This window comes from Xenopus laevis, chromosome 6S (genome assembly GCF_017654675.1).
Source record: "Xenopus laevis strain J_2021 chromosome 6S, Xenopus_laevis_v10.1, whole genome shotgun sequence".
Lineage (NCBI taxonomy): Eukaryota > Metazoa > Chordata > Amphibia > Anura > Pipidae > Xenopus > Xenopus laevis.
The window spans coordinates 73857140-73882537 of record NC_054382.1 but is presented as its reverse complement, the minus strand read 5'-3'; the positions used below and the strand labels follow the sequence as shown (position 1 = coordinate 73882537).

Below are 25398 nucleotides of genomic sequence, written 5' to 3'. Positions count from 1 at the left end.
AATAATACATGCTTTAATGCATTAAGGCCCACAAATACCACAAAGTTTAGGAAGCAATTACTTTTGTATTTATTATCAATCCACAGCATAACCAAATCCAAGTCTATTGTGTGTCCTTCACTATAACTGAAACATATTTTCATACTGTTCTAGATCACATAGCCCTCAATACCCATTCATCATTCTGGAGATAATGCGCCACAGGTAGCAGTGGTGTAAAAAAAAAAAAAAGGTTTTGCCTTTAAACAGGTAACTATTAAATGCTAGCTTCTGATTGGATGTTATAGAATGATAACTAGACCTGGGCAAACACTACACCTTTTATTAAATAATATGCACCTGTACATCCTGGACAGTGCGAAAAGACAAATAGACATGTTTCTACAGGTATATTATTACATAAATTACTTGTTACATAAATTATTCTATATACAGATATGTTTACTATTGCTTACTCTGTCTGCAGCTTAAACACTAGTATGTACAGTATGTCACAGCACCTCCTCTGCAATCTCATTGTTATTATACAAAGCCCTTGCATTCCCCTCTACCTCTACTTTATATAATTAGCAAAATGGTAAGCCCTTATGAGCTGAGCCAATTTGACTTTTCTTTCTATTACATTTCCATTTAACAAGATAGCTATACTTAGGACATTTAAACCTTGAATATTATCTTTATTTATTGAAAAGCTAGGGGTCAAACAAGAACTGTTATAATAGGAGGAGTAGCTTGAAAGATGAAAAGCATTACAAAAGTAAAGTACAATAAAAACACATTGCCAATATGTTTACTCCATCTGTGACTCCTTTGCGAAGGTGACTGATGAGACAAGGTCTTGCCCAACTGGTGTGTCAGTACCAGGGATGCACATAATCCCAGCTTCGGTTTAGGATTTAGATGGATCTTACCCTTTTTCAGCAGGTTTCAGATTCTACCAAATCCAAGTGCCTGGCAAACCAAATTTGAAACCCAAAAAACATGCAAAGCTAATCTGCAAATGCATATTACAGCTCAGATTTGGTTTGGGATTCAGTTGAAAAAGTAAAATCTGATTACCTGTATCACTTTTAATGAATACACAACAGAGGTTCATGCAAGAATATAAAACAATTTAGGTAAAGAAAAGCACATACAGCAGTTGCTACTGTATATGCAGGCTACAGAAACATATGACTTCTACTGAAACTGTCCGGGAACACGGAGACCTAAACAATCTATTCTTATTGCTCTGCTTTCCTAGATAAGTGTTTTTTGTGTCAGGTATTAAGATTTAAAATAAAAAGCTCAGCAAGGTATTTAATCAACTCATTTGAAATGTATTAAGTTTCTTTAGGTTGACTTGAAAGATTCATTTGAGGAAATGAGAAGTGTAATGCAAAATAACTGGAAATTCTCCTCCTGACATCCCAAACCAAAGAACAGCTGCTTTTCTTCTCATGTCGGCACCAGGCACTTATCTTGTGGCCAAGATAAATATGAGGTAAATGCAGTCAAAGTCGTTAGAATAGGTCAATGAGATTTGTCTTTTATATAAATGATTACACTATGTTTTATTCCAAAAAAAATAGGAAACTGGATAAATTAACTGAACAATTGGGTCTCTTTCAAGTCATTTTAGTTAATTGCTGTTTCAAGGCATTTTAGTTAATTGCTTTCTTTCTCAATGTTTATTGTTAGATTCTGATCACTTTTAGTGTGAGATATGACCAATCCCATATTTGCAATCCTCAATATAGAAGGATTGCATAAAAGCTGTATACCTTCAGTGCATGTCACAATAGTAGTTATCTTGATGAGATTTGTATTGCAGCTTCATCCATCCAGGTCAATCACACTTCAATAGCTAGTACTATACTATATAATTCCGTTTTCCAGATGTGCAGTTTAATAAGAGAGTGGCAATGTTGTTAGTAAAACAGATATTGGTCACTATACCCATGTTTTAACCAAACACAAAGACTATAGTCTGCTTCCACCTAACACATTGCTAAACAATTTGCCAAGACCAGAAATATACTGAGTCAGTACTTCTAAAGGTTCATCTGGCTCAGCTATGAGGGTGCTTATATTGGCTTTTTAACTGGAAGAATAAGCAGGATACCTAAATTGTGTTGGTGTACAGGCATCCTATTTTTAATGCTGCTGCAGCTGCTTCAACCAATAAAGTTATTAATGCACCAGAGTGAAGAGCCAATTCTAGCTCACATCGGCACCCGCAGGTGAGAGCCACCTTTCATAATATTGTACAAATGTCACCCAGACTTAATCAGTTCTGATTATATACAGACCAGTTGACTGTTCACTTTGAAACAAACAAAACCAAAGAATACCTTCTGAATCATCTTGCAGTTGACTTATGCCTAATATATCAGTTTGTGTTCTGCTATGGTTCTTACTACAGCTGTGGCTTTAGAGTTATCTGAAAACTGAAGTTCTGGCTTGTTTTTCATCCTTTTCCTCAAGATAGATGGGTCAAGGCACAGTTTGTCTCCCCCCCCCGCCCCCATTGTGTCAAACCATGTCTTTGCTATTGTATTATTCACCTATATACATCTATACTTAAAAAAAGAGTTGAAAGGACTAATTTGAGGTGCACGCCTATAGGCAGATGGTGGGGACAGTGGCTATAGAGAATGCAGACCACTGATTCGGTTTCCTGTATAGTGACTCTCCTGGTTGATGCCAGTTGCACTGTTTGGATACTCACCCAACCTTAGTCTCTTCCCCTCTTGCACCCTCGACTGCTGCCTCTGCTTCCCACCAGCCCTGCCCTGAACTCCAATACCCTGTAAGGATTTGCTGACATTTCAGCTAACAGACTGTAACACAGAATAGAATTACAAGTGGACTCTGCTTTTCCAGTAAGTAGAAAAACTTGCTGTAAATTTCCTTGCTCAGCTCACTAAATAAGGATTAATTTAAACTGCCAATTATTAGTTAATTAACTAAAGTGTCCCAGATAATGGTGGGCATGAGTTTCCAAACTTCAATGCCCTTTGCACTCACAACATGCCAGTTTCTTCAACACCCACCCCCAATATCATCCCCCTCTATTATCCCATGTTTCTTAACCACGGTCTGTGCAATTGCGTGTTGATACCTTAGGAATGCAAATGTTTTGTGGAAAATGTTTAATTCTTTATACTCATATTTTTTGAATTTATTTATTTTTACTTTAAGCCCCACCAATACTACCTTTGTCACTCCATCACAAAGCATTAAGTTAGAGATCACCATAGTCCTGGAGAGTGGAAAATGGCAGAATTTCACTCTAGAGTACTGTGGAATCTCTAATTTCACTCTTTGAAAAATATACCCCATGAAGTTACAGCTAACCTAAGGTACTAAGGCCATAGCCACTAAATTTGTCTGCTGGATTTTGTGCCCCAGCAAATCTTGGGAATGCCCCCACCAGCAAAGCTAAACCCTACAAATGCAATATTTTTTGTTTTACCAGTTTGGAAGGCCATTTATAGAAATGTGACTAACCAAATCGATCTAGCCACCTACAGTGGTCAACCTATTAGATTGTTTCCCCAAATTCACTCATGTAACTAAGGGTGTTTTCGTCAAATTCAGTCATGTGTGGGTAACTAAGGGTGTTTTCGTCTGATCTGAAGTGGTCTTAAAGTTGGTAATTTTGCTTTAGTCACTTGTAATGTATACTATGGTGAGGTGAGGCAAATAATACAGTATTTTCCATTCCTACCTAAAAATGTAAATATGTAGGAGAAAGGTTCCAATCAACACCTTTATAAAAAGAATGATACTTTGCTATTTCAATATATATAAGTGTGTGTGTATTTATAATATCCATAGTTTTATACAGAAGCAGTGGCTTGCTCAAAGTTGCTATGAAAGTGAGTATGGTAGTTATGGCCCTCAGTGCAGCAGGTATGGAGCTAGAAGATGTTATATGAAACAGGATAGGGATGATAGAATGAGGAACTCAATAAACATTTTGTAAAAAAAAAAAGTACATACAGCTAGAATCTATCTAGAATCATCAGGAATGCTGCCACTATGCCATATTAATTATGGTCATTTTCAGCAGACACATTAGATAATAAATGGTCAGTAATAAGTCAATATCGCTCATTATTATTTAGAGCATATGCTGACATCTCATTTGTTGCTTATTCCTTTCCAACTGAAACAATTACTAAAGATGAAGAACTCATTTACTGTCAGATCCTCTCTTAGCCACATTGAAACCTCAGTTTAATTAACAGCAAGCAATCTATTTAAATGGCACGATATGAGTTGAGAACTGGTTAAAATTATAAAGATTGAAGTGAGCATGAAAGCAGCTTTATAGTTAGCCCTCAAATTATGATCCGTTTTGGAGAGGACAAGAAGCTGTTAATGGCCAGTAAGATGATTATTTTTTACAATATTTATTTTAAAAACTTCTTTTGCACAGTGTGAAATTCCCAGAAATTCTCATTAAGGATTTATGACTTATGTTTTGCTGTGAAAAGAGGCAATAGTAATATTTCTTTCCATATGCAGACAAGAACCAGTGACAAGGAGATATTTATGACTAAAACTCATGGAAGTCTAAATCCAATCACTTATCTACATTGGTTTCCTTTCCACTTTGTTTCTACTGAAACTTTTTGGATTTGTCAGCTTTGTTAACATTGGGCTTCATTCCAAGTCATACTGTTTGTTTAACCGCTTAACATGTATGAAAATACAGCATATTGAACCATCTCAATAATAGACAAAGCCACCCCAAAATATGCCAGAGACTTGTCATAAGAATAAATGTTATTATCCTACATAATATGTGTTACATCTGTGCATAGGTGTTACATGTTAACTAATAATAATTCAGTATAACTCACTATTTACTCACAAAAATTCCCTGACATTTGGTCCTATTTTTACTGCAGTTTTCTCCAATATAGAGACAGATCACACCTAATGAGACTGAGAAGCTCACCCTGCTTTAGTTCGGTTGCCCAAGATAAGATACACTTTCTGCTGTCTGAGCCATATTACAGAGCTGGAAGTCTGTCTGTCTCCAGCTAAACTTAAAATTATCCCATTCCAGCCAACATATTTATTGAACAACTATGCGGCAACTTTGTATGTTATTTATCTATGCATGTATTGACTTTGCATGGCATCGGGGACAGAGATTCTACCTTGATGTTAATGTATCAATGCCTTATCTGTATACACCACATTTAAATCCTCCAGTGCCAGTAAAGACACCATGCCAGGGATGAAGCATTCATAGCCCACACTCAGCACATAGTAATCCGTCTGCTCATCAGTCATTACGCCTCAACAATACATGTTCATTTGTACAATTAAAAATAAAATTTGCATCAAATTAAGACCGTAAACAGTATCCATGTGCTCTCTGCTTGTCTCCATTTCAAAATATATGTGCTGTTCGCTAACACACTCTGGTATGTATGTATAAATATGTATATTTTTATTTATATAGTGCCACTAGTATATGCAGCACTGTACATTGTAAGACATACATTGCACTAAATACATTTAAATAAACACAGTTCTGGAGATTAAATTCTGTGCACATCAGAAAAGGAGGAAAGAAGTCCCTGTTCTTTAGCAGTTTGACAGACATAGAGCATAACACAGTAAGCACTTTATCTCTCAAAAACCTCAAAGAATCCATTGCAATGGCTATTGTTAGAATAAGATATCATTTTGCATGTGATCTGCACACTCAGATTGGTTTCTGAGATATCCAAAACAAGCCCAGGCTGATTTGACAAACAGAAGGCTTTTTCACTCCACATTTATTCTAAACGTATTTTAATCAACGCCAACTTTGGCACCTTAAGGATAAAAATGACTGTATGTGCTATAATAGTATATGTTGTGCATAATGTGTGGTACATGACATGTGATGTGTGTTTATGGTTATATATCTGTATTAAAACTACATTTTAAAAGAATTTGTGGCACATGTCATGCATGTTGTGTACATAGCTGAATTTCCCTCTGCGAAACAAACATTTTGCGTACCTGTGTATACAGATATGGGACTTGTTATCCAAAATACTCAGGACCTGGGGGAGGGTCCAGGTTTCGTAATTTGTATCTCCCTACCTTATTTATGTATATAATTTTAAACATTTTTAAATATTTTTGAATCCAAAAAGTATTTTGCATAACAAAAGAAAATGTAATGCTAAGCAACTTTCCAATATAATGTTGTTACAAAGCATTGCTGGTTTTAAAGTTATTTCTTATTTGTAAGTATTGTTGCAATTTAAAACAGTGATTGTGCAATCATTTCTGTTTTCTGGTTCTCTGATACTGTAACAGAATCAGTTCTCTTCCAGGTCTATTAATAATCTGGCTTCTGCTACAATGTTTCAGAAGTCAGAACCAGTAGAGCAGAAAAAGGAAACTAATTTGAGCTGTCACACACACATCTCTACACATACACTTAATTATTTATTTATGTATTTATTTTACAAATCTGCATTCTACAGGAAAAACAAATTCTGACTGATGTTTATGCACTAAATGTACTATGTAACTTGTTTTGGCGAGACTTTCCTTCCTTGCAGGATTAAATTACTTTCCAGTTTTTATTAGTACCTTTGAACTACAGGAAATATTTCCTTAAACACTGCATATCTCACTATCATCACATATGCATGGTCCAGCTCAGATTAGAATGACTTGAAACAAGACTACTGAAAAGGATGGTTTTAAAGATATACAAGCACAATGAGGCATCCTTCCTTCTGCACCATCAGTCTGTAATGATTCAGGAACTAATGACACGACTGACATGTACAGTAATTTAATTCCTTGTCTTTGTGAATACTTGTGGACCTGTATAGGAATGTTACCATGATAGACTTGACAAGGCCCTTAAGAACTTCTAGCACTAAGCAATTTAAAGAAAAAGAACATTTTACTTCAATCAGCTGTAGGACACACCACAGCTATTGCTTTGCTTTCCCAGTTTCTATGGATAATAGTTCAGACTGGATTCAGTAATTAGCATTAAGGCAATGCCTCTACAGTATTTCAGTGATCTGCTATAAGTGTCTTGTGAGCAACATGTTGCTCTCCAACCCCTTGAATATTGTACCTAGTAAACTTATAGCAGGTGCTGCTTTTTGAATTCCTGGCTTGGAAGCAAGCTTTAGTTGCATAAAAAAACAGGTACTGCCAAACAGAGGCTCATGTAGGCTGCGAGTCTACATTGGGGCTACCAATTGCCAACAACATTCCATATTAAGCATCCCTAGGAACTTCTTGCATGATTATGTTGCTCTCCAACTTATTTTACATCTAAATGTGGCTTCACAAGTAGAAAAGGTTGAGGACCCCTGCTCGATTTGATATATTTATTTGGGTTGGCTGTATTGTATATTTACCAAGAAGACTTTCAATGTGACAGATCTGTGTTTATTGCCAAGAATATTTGGGTGATGTTAAAAATAAAGTGTGTTAACAACAAACAAATATCCACTTTGTGCCTGTGCAACAAACAACATGCTGAGCATCCAAATTCACTGTCAGTTGTTTCTGTTTTCAGAGAAGAGATCCCATTGTTTGCACCGTAGGAACAAATGTTAAGCCTTGACGTGAAAGGATCTTTTCTAGGTCTCAAACACGACAGTGGAAAGGAGTTTCCCAACAATAGTTGTTTTATTTTTAATTTCAATATAACTACAAAAATAATTACTGTTGCATAAGGGATGTCTCCTTCCTGTATTGACATATGCAAAGTGTGAAAAAGTTACAACAACTCATCAGTATATCATGTATATTGTGCTAGAACTTAGTACTGGAATAACATAAACAGCAACAGTAGAACCTTTATCTGCATGACTAATTTGAACCATATAAGTTAAAACACCCACAAGGCCAAAGAAATACTTGGGCCCCCCATCCATTGCTAGGCCTGCTGTCACTGTTACTAAATTGTGACTAAGATGGTCAGTGAACAGAGCATCAAGATGTCAGTTGTCAGCTACATTAGCTATTACTATAAACCTAAATTAGTTGTAGTAATATATTCTGAATTGTACCACTGAGGAATATTAAAAAATGCATGCCTTGGCACCCATGTCCAGCAATTTCATTTCAAACACTCTCTGAGCAAAAGTTTACACTACCCAGATCTACATTGTGCAACTTAATATTTAACACTCCACTCATCCACTTATTCTATTACAACAAGCACAAAAATGTTATAAGTCTTAGTGGTTGGTAGTGATAATTACTATGCATACAATACCAATACTCAGCATGTGGCTGTATGTAGCAAAGTATATGTATTACATATAATCAGCTTGAAACAAGCACACCACAGAAATAGCTGACACACTAGACCGTGCTCGTTTACACTAGACCGTGCTCGTTTACCAGTGGCTTAATTAGTACAATTTTATAGAACACATCTTAAAAGCACAAGATGAAAGACTGCAATTGGGTTTATATCTGACAGCATTTATGAAAAGCAATTATTTATATACAGGTTCTCAAGTTTACCCAGCCATAAAGCGTGGAGTTTGCAGTTTTATAACTGTGCCAGCTCCAATTTGACACTGTACTTAAAATATTCCTTGCACATTGATGTAAACAAGAGAATATCAGAGTCTTTTAGGCAAAGGCAAAATGAGCAATGATGCTTTTGAAATTTCCTTTTATCACTGAAGATGAGAAGACCACTCTGAATAAAGAATAAAGTAATTATGCTTAGCAAGCTCTCTTAGACACTTAATTTTTCTCCACACTAAAAAGAAAAACAAAACAAAAACTTTTAATATTGTTCACTTTACCACAAGGATTTCTACAATGTGCTGAGGTTTAAAAGTTCTAACCAGCTTTCCCAAGTCTGCAAGCTTACCATAAGAAATGCAACAAGGAGAACAGAATTAATATAACATGCTTAGTAGAACACTTTGAATAAAATTACTATTTTTTTAAGTCCCCTTTAACTGTTATTAAATGCTGCAAAATAAAGAAAATGCTACCTGAATGTGATCATTGTTTCCTTTTGCAACATGTCAGCATTTTTAAACTGTTATTTCATTATCGATATACACCACCTTGTAGGATTGAAAGAGACAAGTATAGTTATTAGTGTGACTACCCCTTTGGCTTCAAAATGTAGGCAAGTTTTAGGTAGTACAGGTATGGGATGTGAAAACCCGTTATCCAGAAAGCTCCGAATTACGGGAAGGTTGTCTCCAATAAGTAAGTAAGTAAATGCCTTGTGATAGTGCCAACGAATGATTACTAATCTGTTTTGTCACAGATTTGTAATCATTCGTTGGCACTATCACAAGGCATTGGGCATACGGGTTCTGTCACAGATATTGACAAGCAAAATCACCATGAGGTTTGATCAAATTAAGCTGACACTTCTCTAATCACATGACTCTATGTTGTGGTGGGCACTTGATGATGATGTCACACGGTTTTGGCGCCAACACTGCATGTTAAATACGACCACAATTGTGTAATGTTTGTTCTTCCTGAGGACGGCTAAAGTTGTAGCCGAAACGTCGAAGAAATAAATCACAGCCTTTGCGGCTTTTTTTGAAGGAGAGACCTGTGAGTGCGTTTTTTTTTTTGATACAGTATATTATTAATTGTTTACCAGCACCCAGGCATTTACGATCTGGGAAGGTGTGCACCACTCTGGACTTATTATATATAGAGATATAAGTTATTTTTAAAAAAATCTGTTGCTTTACCAAGGTTACCACGTGCTGTGCTGCTATACCTCTCCTATTCTCTTGATACATTACAGGTTTCCATGTTCCCATGGGTTAAATCTTCTTTCTTTATTTTCCTCTGGGACGCAGGCATAAACTATGTGCTGATACATGTCAGACTTGCCCATGGGAACTGGCATGCAATGGTACAGGTAAGAAAATATAAATCAAAATGTGAAACAAACTTCTGCTTATTTCAATGATTTACAGATACTGTGACTGAATTTCCAATAGAATAGAAGATATACACAGGCCTCTAGCTAGTTAGCAGAAATGATAAAAATGCAAATGTTACAAGTATTAGCCATTTCCCGTAATTACAATGTCACATTAGGTGATTTATCAGTGTCAGGTGACATTTCCACACATTCTATCAATGATACTTTTATGGTAAAAAAAAAAAAAAAGGTTGCAGCTACAAGATACTGTAAAAGTCCCTTTAGCCCAAGGGCGGGTTTGCAAATTTCCGGAAGCCAAGCTGGAAACACACTGGGACTGTCTGATGAGACTACTGAAAGTCAACACCCAGTGGATTGCTATGGTGTACTGTGGGTTACAGCACTGAGACAATTTTGCCAGTATTCTGTATGAAGAACAAGGAGATTTTGTGTACTCACCGTTAAATCTCTTTATCTTCAGTCGCTTGGGGGACACAGGGACAGTGGGGTATAGCTGGCACCACTAGGAGGCAGGACACAATAAAAAAATAGAAACTTGATCCCTCCTCCTCCTGATATATCCCTCCTCTGTAGGCAGAGACACTCAGTTCGTACCAAAGGAGAAACAGGAGGTTATTAATAATCAACAGAAAAACTGATAACTAAGTACAAGAAGAACAGATGGTTGAGTCAACCAAGTCTGAAGCCAAGAGAAGGCCTCTATCCAGGGAGGGAAGCCCTATGTCCCCAAAGCGACTGAAGAGATTTAAAGGCGAGTACACAAAATCTCCTTTTCTCCAGGTCGGCTTTATGTGGGCCACTACCTGAAGAAAAAATTTAACATCTGGGAGCAAGGCGAGACGTCTTTGGAACAGGATGGAAAGTGCCGAAAACGGAGATTTCAGCAACCCGAGGGACATGTCCAAGGACAATCCCTCCTGTATAAAGGCCAGAAGGTGTGGAGTGGAAAACTCCAGTGAATTGAAACCATTACGTTGTCACCACCGATGGTAAGTGGACCAGACCCTATGGTACGTCTTGGCAGAGACCGGTTTGCGGGCTGCACGCATGGTAGAATGATAGCGTCAGAGAACCGCTTCCGTCTCAGGATCGCGGTTTCAATAGCCACGCCATTAAATAGAGGTTGGCAGGACAAGGGTGAAGGATTGGACCCTGAGAAAGAAGGTCCGGGATGAGAGGCAGAGTCCAAGATTCCTCTACTGAGAGATGTACTAGATCCGAGACCCAGGATCGATGGGGCCATCCTGGAGCTATGAGGATGAGAGTAGTGTGTTCTCTCTGAAGCTTCTTGATCGTTCTTGGAATGAGAGGAAGAGGAAGGAAGGCATACGCGAGATAGAAGTCCCAGGGAGAGGTGAGGGTGTCTCCCGCCATCGCCAAAGGGTCCCTGGACCTTGCAAAGAAGAGATGAACTTTTCAATTGTGACGTGATCGACCTCTGGCATCCCCTATCTTTGAGTGATCTTGTGGAAGATTTCGTCCTATAGAGACCACTCGTCAGGATCTAGGAATTGTCTGTGGAGATAATCTGCTTCCCAGTTTAAGAGACCTGGAAAGAAGATGGCTGATAGGCGAGTCAGATTGCCCGTATCTCGAGAAGGTTGATTTGAAGACGTCGTTCCTGATAGAGACCAGTGACCCTGCGCTGACCGACCCTCCAACACTGCTCCCCAACCGGAGAGGCTTGCATCTGTGGTGAGCAGTCGCCATTGTGGATCCCCTAGAGGTCTGCCCCTGGTCAGGTGACTGGTTTGCATCCACCAGAGAAGAGAGACTCGACTCCTGCGGGACAGACAAAATTCCAGGAGAAGGGATTTGCGCCTCCAGGCCGCAATAATATTCCACTGAAGCTCCTTGAGGTGATGCTGGGCGAAGGGAGCTGCTTCTATTGCCGAAAACCATAACTCCCAACACCTTCATGTAGAATCTCGCGGTGTGGGATGACTTCGACAGGAGAGACCGCACGAGGGTCCGTAGATGCTGGATCTTGTCGCTGGGACAATTTGTGTCTGAGTGTTGAACTGCATCCCGAGGAAGACCATGGATTGGCTCTGGGTTAACAAGGTTGATGAACCAACCCAACTCCTGTAACCGAACCATAGTGAAGTGCAACGCCTGCTGGGTCTGCGAAGGAAGGTGCCTTGTTTAGGAGATCGTCCAGATACGGAGTTATGGAGATCCCCCTGGTGCGGATTAGAGCAGTGGCCACCGACATGATCTTGGTAAAGACACGAGGGGCCAAAGTCAGGCCGAAGGGAAGGGCCGTGAATTGGAAGTGGCGATTTTGGAAGGCAAATTGCAAGAATCTCTGATGAATCTCTGATCTCTGACGGAAAAATGGTACATGAAGGTAGTCCTTTATGTCAAGAGAAACCATAAATTGGCACAAACAGCTCCTGCCTCAAGGACTTGCCCTTTCCCTACCAGTCTCCACAGCACCCCCTACCTAATCCTTGACAATATGGACGCCTTTATTAGAGATGCAATTGCTTGAAGTGGCCACTTTTTATTACAAATGTCCAAGGAACCTGAATAAAGACAAAAGAGATCCTATAATGCCCTACACATAAGCCCACCCTAAAATGAATGTTCAGTGCCCCTCAAATTTCTTGGGAAAAATGTTAATCCCCAAAAAGTTTTATAGCCAAGACTTTTGCAGGCAATCCAGTTTAAAATAAGGGAATTCAACTCTGGTTGAAAGAGGTAACGTTCGAATGAGGCAACATGAGGTAACATGCGAATGAGCGTTAGCGACGGTCCCGTTCGCCTGTGAATCGTCGACTACACCGGTTAGTCAATTGGTGATGTCCCTGCAGATGGGATTTTTGCTGAAATGTTGCTAGCGTCAGCAACTTCGCACATTAGTAAATCTGCCGCAGTGTATTTAAACCCTGGTATGTAGCAAATAATAGTCTAAGTGCTGGGTCTGTCTGAAAGAGTTGGGTTAAACATTTCTGCAATAATCATTTAAAGGGGACCCGTCACCTAAAAAAATTATTCAAAATCCTATTTTATCACATTATTCAAGCAAAATTAACTTTAATTACACTGTATAAATTATTTGAATCTTGTTTCCTTCAGTTTGGGAATTCATTATTATAACAAGCAGGCAGGAGCCATTTTGTAGACACTGTTATTAAGGCAAGCCTTGCATCATCTCAGAATCTTGTTTGTGCACCAGAATGGGGGACCCGATGTCCATCCCCATGGCCTGGTTACAGAATTAAAGGGTGAAGAGAACGGGGGGGGGGTATGTGGGGAGAGCAGTGACATCTAGGAAGTTCTGAATGGAATGCCTAAGGCATAGAGGAGGGGAAGACAATATTTGATTGACACCTAAGATTTTTAAATGAGTTTACAACAGCTATGAATGCTTTAAAAAAAATAGAAATTGTATTTCATGTTTAATTTGAAAGGTACTTTTATTATATAGCTTTTTGTGTCTGGGTGACAGGTCCACTTTAAAACATTTAGTATTTCACTTGCTGCAGCAAAGTACAAATCAAAACATCACAATTATGGATGCAATTTCTAAACTACATAAAATAAAATCTAAATTTTTTTTCAAAAGCCTACACATTATGATGAGTGACTCACGTTGGCATTGTAAAAACACAATTACAAAGAAACTGAATGATTAGAACAGCATTATGGTATGCCATACTTATAGAATGACATTAAGCTCCTTCAATAAAAATCAGCTGTCTCCTGCCAGAAAGCCAATCAATTTCAATTAACTTTACTTATTATGAGGCTGAAGAACACAACTTCACATCTTCTGCCTCATGCCCTATTGATGCCCATGCTCTTTTCACAATATGTCAGCACTGAAATACCACAAGGGGATACACAGGGCTTTTGTGCCACCTCAATATGCATCAACACATGTTGAATTTTCAGTATTTATCGTGAACAACCTCAATCATTCTACTATTAATTGCAGAGATATATTCATTTTAACTTTATGCCAATAAGGATTAGCTGTGTTTTGGTCACATCAGCAGATTTACACTTAAAAGATCTTCCTTTGCTGGCACAACACAGTAGCTTCCAAGAAGCACAGGCTGCAATCATCTGTGTTTTATGAGTAGCGCACCTCGACACTCGCATTTCATCGACATAATAAGGATTACAGGATAGACAGTAATAGAATAGAACAAAAGTAGCTAGAAGCAACATAAGATAGAAAGCCTGTATTATTAGGAATAACCGCAATTGAAGATCTGTGTCATCTTTTATCTTTACTTATAAAAAGGCACTTGCTGCTGCTGCTATTAATCTGAATGGTTTGATGATGCACATGCTGCAGTTTGAAACCTTATCTGCATGACACTTTTGCTGGAAATATTGAGCTTGTAACATAGACACAAACTCCCAAGCCTTATAAAAATCATGTAATTTAAAGGAAAATGTGTTATATGTAAAAGCCAACATGTTACATGTCTTAGAAGGAAAGATATGTAGGAGATAAATCCTTTCATAAATTTCATAAAACATTTCATAAAACATTTAAAATCTGGAAATCAAACCTAAACAGAAATATAAAATGTTGCCTAAATAAATAACCATTGCTGGTTCTGAATATTTCGGGTAATGGCACCTTAGAAGATTTGTCGCCTGCATTTGAATCTGTGTTAATGTAGGTGATTTCCCCCAAATGCTTTCCCACTTGCAATATAGTAGTAGTAATGCAGCTTTAAAAGCAAAAGAAAAGCAAAATAAATTTCCCTGTGTGCCATTAGCCTAAAACAGTTTCAGAAACCTGCTCTCCTCGTCAAGACTACAGTTCCCACAATGCCTTGTACGCTTCTTCAGAGATCTGTTAGTAAGATAGTTTCTGTGATACTTAACATTTTTTTGACAAGTCAACAGACATACCCACTCATATAACAGTAATCCCACCCTGGGGGTCCTAAATAGAGTAAAATGATCTTTTCAGAATAATCCCAACTCATTATTTAACAAAATGTTGGTGCGGATTCCAGACTCCTGACCAGCTTTTACAGTAAACATGTAATGCTCCTTATTCATGCCTCTGGAATACTATTGTCCCTTTTGAGAAATTCCCTGTTGTACAAGATTAATTTCTCAATATAACACACTTTACTGTGGCCAGTAATAAACAATATATACTACTAAAGCATGAAGATATTTTAAAAAGCAGTGAAATAGTGTCACCAGAGGGTGAATAGACAGTTAATATAGACATATTATAAAACCCAAGACCCTGTTAGCCTGAATGAAATCAGAATCCAATCCAAAGACTTCAAATCACAAAGTACCTAACAGACATGCTTTAGTATCCATTGACAATACACACTTGGTTTGGACCACTGCAGGCTGTTACGTAGAGATGTAGGCCATAATGTTGTGTGTTAGCTTATGACACAGTACACAAGTTTATGTTGGTCATTCTTCAAGATTTTTTTCTTTTAACTGCTAGCTGTGGCACATGCATGAACCGATGACCATACATCTTTGGGAGAAGTCACTATATTTTATAAAACTAAAATTAAAATTAAAAAAAAAAAACGGTGTAGTGTAGTGAAGTTCTTTTATAAAATTACAAAGCTATAAAAGGAGAAAAAAAGGGATCTCTCTATCAGACTAACTGCCATACTGCAAGGATCATGCCAAACATCCCACGGCTTTAAATACTCTGTGTTAAATGATAAGAGATTTCCAGCAATTACGCCTTTGGAGCTGTATGTTGTTCCCAAATCCTTGATGCTCTTTTTATCAAAACTGTTTTTTTTGTGTTGAACAGATTTCATAGCTTTAAACAATATATGAGATGGATTATTTAGTTATTTCTTAAATAATGTTTACTTGGACATAGGTGTAAAGTAAATGACTGTGTACACTGGTTAAACACATATAAAAACTTAGCGTGTTAGGCAGTAGATATATATCAGATATAACAAAAAAGAAAGTTTGTCCTTTAGTTTGTCCTTTAGGGTTAAATCCTCCTGCTTTATGAAGTCCATCACATATAAGTAAAAGTCCTTAGCAGGTTACTGATGACATTCAAGGAGGGATATTTGCTGCCAATTTTTTTTTTTCTTTCCCTCTACTCGAGGTGTTCCCCCCGCAGATTATTGTGATGTCACTTCCTCCTGATGCGTTTCACTCCTCCTATCGGCTAAGGACATAGTTACACACATCTATTTGTTTAAAGTTCATCTGTCCTTCATTAATATAAATTTCCAAATCTAGGAAGTTTACATTCTATGAGCTATAGTAAAGTGAAGTGAATTCAAGATTTAAATCATCTTTATTTAAGCTACTACTAAATTCAAGTAGTTGTGCTTCACCTCCCTGCCATACTAGTATGACATGGTTGAGAATCTAATCCTATGGCGGCGCTTCATAGATGATGTCATAAATAGAATAAATTCTGTTGTGGGAAAGAGACACGATAGAAGATACTATCCACATATAATTGTGAGTGTAATTCTGCATATATAAACTAGACTTACTAACTATCATACTGCATGTTATAATGTGAAATGTAAAGGGGGCTTTTAGATGAGCATGTACAAGTGGAGAGTAAGGAACAGCATCAGAAGAAAAATGGACTCCAGTAAGGGACTTCATATCAGTTTTAATGAATTTTAAATAATGCTTTGTAAACAGGTTTTACTGAAGAGATCTATCGGTTGCCATAGCAATCTGCGAAACTGGAACTATGATAACCCGGAAGTTTAAAACCAGATAAGCAGTGAACCGGTGGAACGCAAGCCGAATTTGAGCAGATGAGTTGACATGGCAACCAGACGCGATTGTCCTTTTAAGGGAAATACGTAGAACAGAATACATGCCTCTGAGGAAGCCAATAGAATCGGCGAAACGCGTCAGGCGGAAGTGAAGTCACGATTAGTTGCGGGAACACCACGAGGAGTGGGAGAGAAGAATAACTTGCCTGCAAATATACCTCTTTGAACGTCATTGGTAACGTCAAGGACTTTTACTTATATGTGACGGACTTCATAAAGCAAATGTGAGTGCAAAAATGTCTTTTTAAAACATTTTATTAATATGCAGTATTACACTATGGGATTTTTGTATTCCCTTATTGGAGCCTAAAGATACACTGTGAGGAGAATCTACATCTGTGAAATACTACATGCGATATCCCTATTCAAGGTCTTGTAAGTAGGCACTTTGGCCAAATTGGTGAAGGTTGCCGGAATTAATCATTGGTGCACTGTTCAAGAGAACGTAAGGTCCATTAGAGGAAACACGCATGAGTGAGTTGTGTTTGAACACAGGGTGTCATTTAAACCTAATTGGAACTTACTACACTATATGCTGTTTCTGGTTCTCCATTGCCATAGGCACCGATCCACTTTGTTTGTGATATTTCAGATATTGTCAAACTAAGTGGCTACCTCCTTATGAGAGAGAAGAGATCATACTGTAAATCTTACCGTCTCTCCCATATAATGCTAAAAGACAAGACTGAAAGCAAATTAGAAAGGGATTTGTAGTGAATTATTATTGTCCCTGTCTCTTAGAATAAAAGTAAACTAGGGTGAGGTTTAGGGAAGCAATTATTTTCTGCCCTATACATTCTTGGAACTGCAGTAATGTAATATGACTGCTAAAACAATGTTGTTCTAATTTGGTCACTTGTTCGGGTAAATTTGGTCCTGATAAAATGTGAGACTGCAAAAAGATGCTTGAAACCAAAAAGACTATGGGTTCTACTATGGGCTGCTCTACTGTGACAGAGGGTTACAAATGCTGCAGAGTTCTTTTGATGCACCTGTAAATGTAAAGTAATATGTGGATACAGTTTTCAGAGAAATTCACTGGCAGTTAAGCAAACCCATTGAGAACATATGCACGTGACTAAATGAAAAGCAATATATTAGCAAACGGCATTTTTCCCCAGTCATTTTATTGGACTGCAAAACCATAGTGCTTTTTGTCTCAGCATATTATCTCTCCCTTAAGGGTGAGCTCTTAAACATAACACTAATATATCATAAGTGGCTGCTGCCTGAATTTTATGGTACAGTAAAAACAGAATGCTTAAAGTTAATGCTCAGTGTTTAAAAAGATCCAATGAAACCAAAGCTTGCTGTTTAAACCACGATAAAGGATGACTGTAAATTGTTATGATTGTTTGGATATCAGTACTTTTTGACACCATATATGATCCCACTTAATTGACTGACTGGATGGATAATAAGCAGGTCAGTCAGTTGGATCACCAGGTGGAAGTAAAGACTAGTGAAGTTTCAGATCAAAGTTTATCCCACATGCCCAACCAAGTGCTCTGTCAGGTGTTTTGTCAACAGTCATGCCTTGCACAAAACTTTCAAATGTTTTTCGATCACACACCATTCATCATCTCCTTCCATACCTTGAAATGGCAATTCTAATTACTGCAGCCAAAACGTAGCCTATGTGCTCCACTTTTGTCTTCCAAAAACCTCCAGAAGTATAACAATCTACTTACAAGTTCCACGACCTTGCAACCAAGTAGGTAAGGCTAGATGCACCTCAGGCACAAAGTTGCAGAAAAAAATAACCACTACACTATATTAGGATGATAAAATAATCATGAAATACTTCCTACACAATTTAACAAGAAAATATAGGCATTTAGTGTCAGTTTAACATTCCCTTCCATTTAGAGATGATTTCTCTAGTATCTTCTATAAAACATTTTAAACATTCACGAGTCTCACTACTTCATAACAATTGACTTTAGTCAGGAAACCTAATTATATAATTTTTGTTTAAAAGAAAAAGAAAAGTAGCTTATAAGGGGAAGCCAAAACTTCAGATGCCCCAAGTGTTTGCTGGACCTCATCTAGAAAATATAATTTGCATCTTGGGCAGAAAAAAAGAACAACAATATTGTTTTTACAGCAATTTCACAGTTTCTTCTATCAGCAGTTTGTTGACTCATGCAAAGTAAACCTCTAAGGTTAGACCAATTGAATGTTTTTGCAATGTGACAGCAACAAAACACTCAAAATACCCACCAGCAATACCTGTAAAAGCAAGAGTGCTTAGCAATTTACTTCCTGAAAGCTGAATGCTCTGTTTTGATGTGTACAGTCATTTAATTAAAAAAGCTCCTTTTAGCAATACCTCTATTAGGACAATTTCCATAGAAGGATAAACAGCACTTCTTTTCTAAAATGCAATAAATATTATTTGGCACTACCAGATGCTCTTCTTCACTTAATATTATTACAAATGTACTTTGATCATTAAACAGATGTATATATTGTAACTGCCTGACTAAAAAATTAAACGGTTATATCTTGGCAAAGCTTATGGAAAAAGGGTATGCTAAACTATTCATAACCAAGGACAATAAATAAAAAATAAGAAATAAAATAATTCATATTTTAGCATTTAGCATAGGTAACATTCGTTTTTAGGAGATTTGGCCACGAGGCAGTCAAATCAAGTTGGTCTGACTGGATCCCAGACCAATGACTGAATCAATGAGGCTGCACAAACAATCCAATGTGGTCATTGGCAACAAAATTATTCATCCTTCCCAATCATTATTTAAAAAATCCCCCAACAGATAACGGCCCAGACAAAATTCATTTTGGCCTCATACACATGCCATTTAGATGCCAACACAGCTAGGAATGCCAAGTAGGTTTGCCATCTTTTGGTCCATCTAACTCTGGGGCAGGGTGCGGGAACATGACACAACGGGGACAGGGCTGTGACATGACAGGGCGGGATGGTGAAATCAGGGGCTCATTGGCCGATCGTTGGGTCAATAATTTTTTCCTAATTTGAAAAACTGGGCAGGCATTTTTGATTCAGAAACCCTTAAAAAAAATGGCCTGTCCAGATCAAAAACAGACAGGTGCCAATATGTACTGTAAACTATATGAAATTCACATTAATTCATCTAGTATTTCTAGGTTCTTACATTTCTTATTTTACAGACCTGTTTTATGTTGGGATTTTTTTTTAAAGATATTAACTGAGAATATCTACAATAAGATACTGAGACACATTCAGTTACATTGAGAAGGAAAAAAAGCAGCCTGCCAGAAAGCATTTCTCTCCTAAAGTGCAGGCACAAGTCACATGACCAGGGGCAGCTGGGAAATTGACAAAATGTCTAGCCCCATGTCAGATTTCAAAATTGAATATAAAAAAATCTGTTTGCTCTTTTGAGAAATGGATTTCAGTGCAGAATTCTGCTGGAGCAGCACTATTAACTGATTCATTTTGAAAAAAAAATTTTTCCCCATGACAGTATCCCTTTAAAGTTAATGCTCAGTGTTTAAAAAGATCCAATGAAACCAAAGCTTGCTGTTTAAACCACGATAAAGGATGACTGTAAATTGTTATGATTGTTTGGATATCAGTACTTTTTGACACCATATATGATCCCACTTAATTGACTGACTGGATGGATAATAAGCAGGTCAGTCAGTTGGATCACCAGGTGGAAGTAAAGACTAGTGAAGTTTCAGATCAAAGTTTATCCCACATGCCCAACCAAGTGCTCTGTCAGGTGTTTTGTCAACAGTCATGCCTTGCACAAAACTTTCAAATGTTTTTCGATTACACACCATTCATCATCTCCTTCCATACCTTGAAATGGCAATTCTAATTACTGCAGCCAAAACGTAGCCTATGTGCTCCACTTTTGTCTTCCAAAAACCTCCAGAAGTATAACAATCTACTTACAAGTTCCACGACCTTGCAACCAAGTAGGTAAGGCTAGATGCACCTCAGGCACAAACTTGCAGAAAAAAATAACCACTACACTATATTAGGATGATAAAATAATCATGAAATATTTCCTACACAATTTAACAAGAAAATATAGGCATTTAGTGTCAGTTTAACATTCCCTTCCATTTAGAGATGATTTCTCTAGTATCTTCTATAAAACATTTTAAACATTCACGAGTCTCACTACTTCATAACAATTGACTTTAGTCAGGAAAAAAAACAGACAGGTGCCAATATGTACTGTAAACTATATGAAATTCACATTAATTCATCTAGTATTTCTAGGTTCTTACATTTCTTATTTTACGGACCTGTTTTATGTTGGGATTTTTTTTTAAAGATATTAACTGAGAATATCTACAATAAGATATCCAGATGGCTACTTCAAAATAGATGTATCTATAAGGTATGTAACTGTCCTATGTTTATCACTAGTCAGTCAACAATACGGTTTCCAGCCAACCTTTCAGCAGCATGTCTTTCATTTCAGAGTTGTGGCGGTGCAAATATCTGAAGTTTCAACCTGTGACTTGATTTCCCCTTTAAGAAGGAGTAGTTACTGACAGGAAAACAGGTGCAGACCAGACAATAAACACTATATAACAGCAAAGCAAATGAGTCATGTGATTTCTACAGATAAGGTGAAACAGAAGAACATTAGCTGTAATGCCATATCCTACTGACCTTATCAGCCTGTGAAGTAGTGAAATATCTCTACCATATACTCATGGAAGGATACGAGTTTTTAAACCACAGAAAGAACTTTTCAATAAACCACTCAAAGCACCCCTAGCAGCTTTTATTGGGATGGTAGTTCTAATGCAACATTTTCAGGATGGATTTGCCAATGCCTCACTTAAGTAGAATAAATTCTAGTTATTTCATAGGGGTAATAATGCAACATTCCTTGTACTTTAACAAATACTTTGCATGTCAGACAGGATATAAATTGCTCAAGGAATTGAAAGGCGGCACTCCGGTTAGATAAAAAAGGTGGTTTATTCCAACAGGTCACTGACCAACATCACCTCAGACAGGACAAAACACTGATCTCATTTAACCTTATGGAAATGTTAGAGTTATAGATTCAGTTATCTCCTTACGTTGAAACACACATTTTTAGCTGGGTCATAAATATATTTTGCACTGGGTACCTAACAGTGAAATGGTTGGATTACATTACTACAAAAACTCCATTTGAATGGTTAAGTAAACTCTGAGCAAAACATATGACCTTCGTATAACTGCTTTTTAAATACCACATTAAGCATTCCATGAACAAGCAATTAGATACAATACGTGCTTAATGAGTAACCTAGTAAATCTTTTTGGTTTGGCTGCAAGTGTGCCATACAGTTGTTGTCTTGTGATGCGTGCAAATGTGAACCAGCTAGCAAGAGGCATTGTGACATTGCGTCTGCTGCTTCCAGTTTCTAATAGTTTTGATATAAAAGTATATAGGGCAGCTTTTTAGTGCTCTATGTTAAATGTACACATTCTGCTAGCTTTAATACCAGTAACATATTTACTCATCTGCTTAAATAATACAATCACAGTTTTGATTTTACAAAATCCTGAATTCCAGAGGGGAAAGGGGCATGCTAGATGTCATTCACACATGCAGATTAGGGAAACACCAAATAAAAAAAAAATAGTTTAGTGTATCTAAATAAATGTACATCTACATATGAACTCAATAAATTAAAAACATCAAAAATAAAGTATGAGGTGAAAGTCAAGGGTGCATTTCTAATATTTTATTCAACCCCAAAATGGATACTAGATCAAGAAAAAATGTAAAAGCAGACAACAATCCCACTGCTACTCTCCCATGTAGTCAGCTGACATTTTATTTTTCTGCTTATCAAAGTACTGAATATAAAAAATAAAAGAGAAAAAAAAAAAAGTTGGGAAGGAGACAGTATTTCCCCGTTAAACTGATGTGATGGAAAGAGCTCCAACTGACAGGAGAGAGGAACATAAAACCCCTCCCAAGAGACTGTGTGTTAAGTGAGTGTCTAACAGAGGAAACAGGGACTTGTGACATCCAAGGCTGTAAGTGCTACAAATATAATGAGTTTCTGTGAACACCAAGGTGTTAAAGCAAGACTGCTATTCTTATGTGAAGCAAGTGTGTTAAAACTGTGATTCTATTCAAAACAAAAAAGACAGCCAAGCTGCATTGAACTTTTAAAGTTGGCTTCAGATTCCATTTTGTGTTTAAGGGTGGTGGCACATATGCAGATTTAGGGCGATTAATCATCCAGCAACAAATCCACTCTTCTTCGGGCGACTAATCTCCCCAAAATGCCTTCCCTCTGGCAAGAATTTGAATTGCTGGCGGTATGGCATATGGATTGTTTCGGTTTTCCAAAGTCGCCCCAAAGTTTCCTTGTGAGGCAACTTCGGAAAACAAAACGATCCAAATGCCATCCTCCCGGCAAAAATGTGAATCACCGGTACATTCTTGCTGGCAGGAAGGCATTTCGGGGAGATTAGTCACCCTAAGAAGAGAAAATTTGTCAGTGGGCAACTACTCTTCCCCAAATCTTCATATGTGCCACCACCCTAAACTGTGCATTGCTATGGTCTCCAATAATCTGAATGTCAAACTATGCAAATAGAAGAGAGAAACTATAAAAAAAAAAAAAAAACTAGAAAAATATTAAAGAGAAGGCTCAGCAGAATTTAAAAAAACAAGGGATGCACGGAATCCAGGATTTGGTTTGAGATTCAGTCAGGATTCAGCCGGATTCGGATTCAGCGGAATCCTTCTGCCCAGCCGAACCGAATCCTAATTTGCGTATGCAAATAGGGAGGGAAATTGTATGATGTTTTATCACAATACAAGGAAGTAAAAAATGTTTTTCCCTTCCCACTCCTAATTTGCATATGCAAATTAGGATTCAGATTCGGTTCGTATTGTTATTCATCTTAATCTTTCGCAAATGATTCAGGGGTTCGGCCGAATCCAAAATAGTGGATTCGGTGCATCCCTTTAAAAAAACACCTATATATCTATACATACAGATATGTATACACTCTTTAACCAAACACAAATCAAGCCTGTTAAAAAAACACTGTTCTATAATAAGAAGGTAGGTTGTAAATTAATTAAAGCAAACCGAAAGGCCCTGGGGCAGATTCCCTAAAGGGCAATGTGACTAACGCTGGCGAAAATTCGGCATTTTGGAACTTCGCCAATTTCCTAATGAGAGCAGGCGTCACTTTTTTTTTTTTGCTCTGGCGAATGGACGTAACACCGCAAATTCAGTAAGATGCGGATTTTACTGAATATTACCTCATTCGCCAGACTTGCTTTCGCCAGCTCAGACCAGGCGAAGTGAAATGGAGTCAATAGGACTTCCTAATTTTTTAGTGCAAAATTTTTCTAAGTCACAAAAAACGCTGGTGTATTTTCCTTTTTTCAGACTGATAGACTGCAAAGGTTCGTGTTTTTTTTTTGGGTAAACGGGTTCCCTCCCCTCACTTATGGAACATAAACTATACACTGTTCTCATGTGTAGGGCAATATAACAACTGTATTTCATTTATTAAGGTTCCCAGGACTTGTGTAATGTAATTCTGCAACATATACGTCCATGTGACTTTATCATTTCTCCCGCCGTATGCAAATAAGGCAACACTAGTGCATTTTCGCTTTGATTGTCAAAGTAACATTAGCGAAAATTCACCAGTGTTCTGCTCCCTGGACGCAACTTTGCACTTTAGTGAATTAGCGTTGTCCTAGCGAATTTATGCCTGGCTAAGTGCTGCAATGGCTGCCAAGCCGTCACTGGCATATTTTCTCCATATAGGGTATTTTTAACCTAACAATTCCCCTAGCAATACCTGTATTAGCTGGCCAGAGAAGGTCACCAGGTGATAAAATTCAACATACGCCAACTGAATAACCACTCCATTACAAGTGCACCGATCGCTTCTCGGCCTTTTGGCTAAGATCAAGTGTAGTACCTTTGAAACCACTTGGTCCTCTGGCTGGCAAGACCAAAGAGGAGTATCTGTTCTAATGATCCTATCTGAAGAACGGAGAAACCATTGGTCCTCTGGACTAGGCTGACAAGCAGAAGCTTGATGAAAGCTGGGTCGCCGTGTTCCCATGAGGGTGGCCCCTGACTTGCGTTTTGAGTCAGGGGAGATGCACATGCACCCATGCTTAATCAAGCTTCACTTCCTTTGCTCTTACCATAAGGTGGGCGGGAAGTCTTTTCTTTTTCTGGCTGCCAAACAGAGCCTTGCAAAAGGCAACCAATGGCCTTGCACCGCCCACTCCAGCACCTTTTTTGTGTCTGGTTTGAGCACCCTGGATGGGGTCACGGTCTTTTGGCTGGACTCGCAGGCCATAACATGCACTGGGGGAAGCGTCGGCAGAACCCAGGGTAGACGGGACTCCCCCTAGCTTCGGCGAAGGGGAGTCCAAACATCCCCAAACCCCTTCGGGGGTGGGGTGGTGGGCCCTCGCTAGCTTCGGCGAAGGGGGACCCACCCGTTCGAGCTATTCGCTGGTGGTAGCTGGGAAAAGCTTGGGCAACGGAGCCCATGCCTTCAGGTAGGACTTGGAAGGATGATTCAATATCATCACTGATAACTCTTAATGGAATATCAAGCTGGAAAAATACCCTCATAGGCACATGTGATCAGCCAATGCGGAACTGTTTGCTTTGCCCTCTGCATGGAAGTGATGTACCTTACCTAGCAAGCTAACAGGCTAGACTATGTGGTGTCGC

At 38.1% G+C, this 25398-nt stretch overlaps 1 protein-coding gene and 1 pseudogene across 1 annotated transcript in view; one reads left to right on the top strand and one right to left on the bottom strand.

The window, feature by feature from the left end:
• The window catches only part of slc22a23.S (solute carrier family 22 member 23 S homeolog), a 92333-nt gene that overhangs the window by 27070 nt on the left and 39865 nt on the right, over window positions 1-25398 (bottom strand). The gene's annotated exons all lie outside the window — the stretch shown is intronic.
• Window positions 24587-24711, top strand: LOC121395289 (annotated as a pseudogene).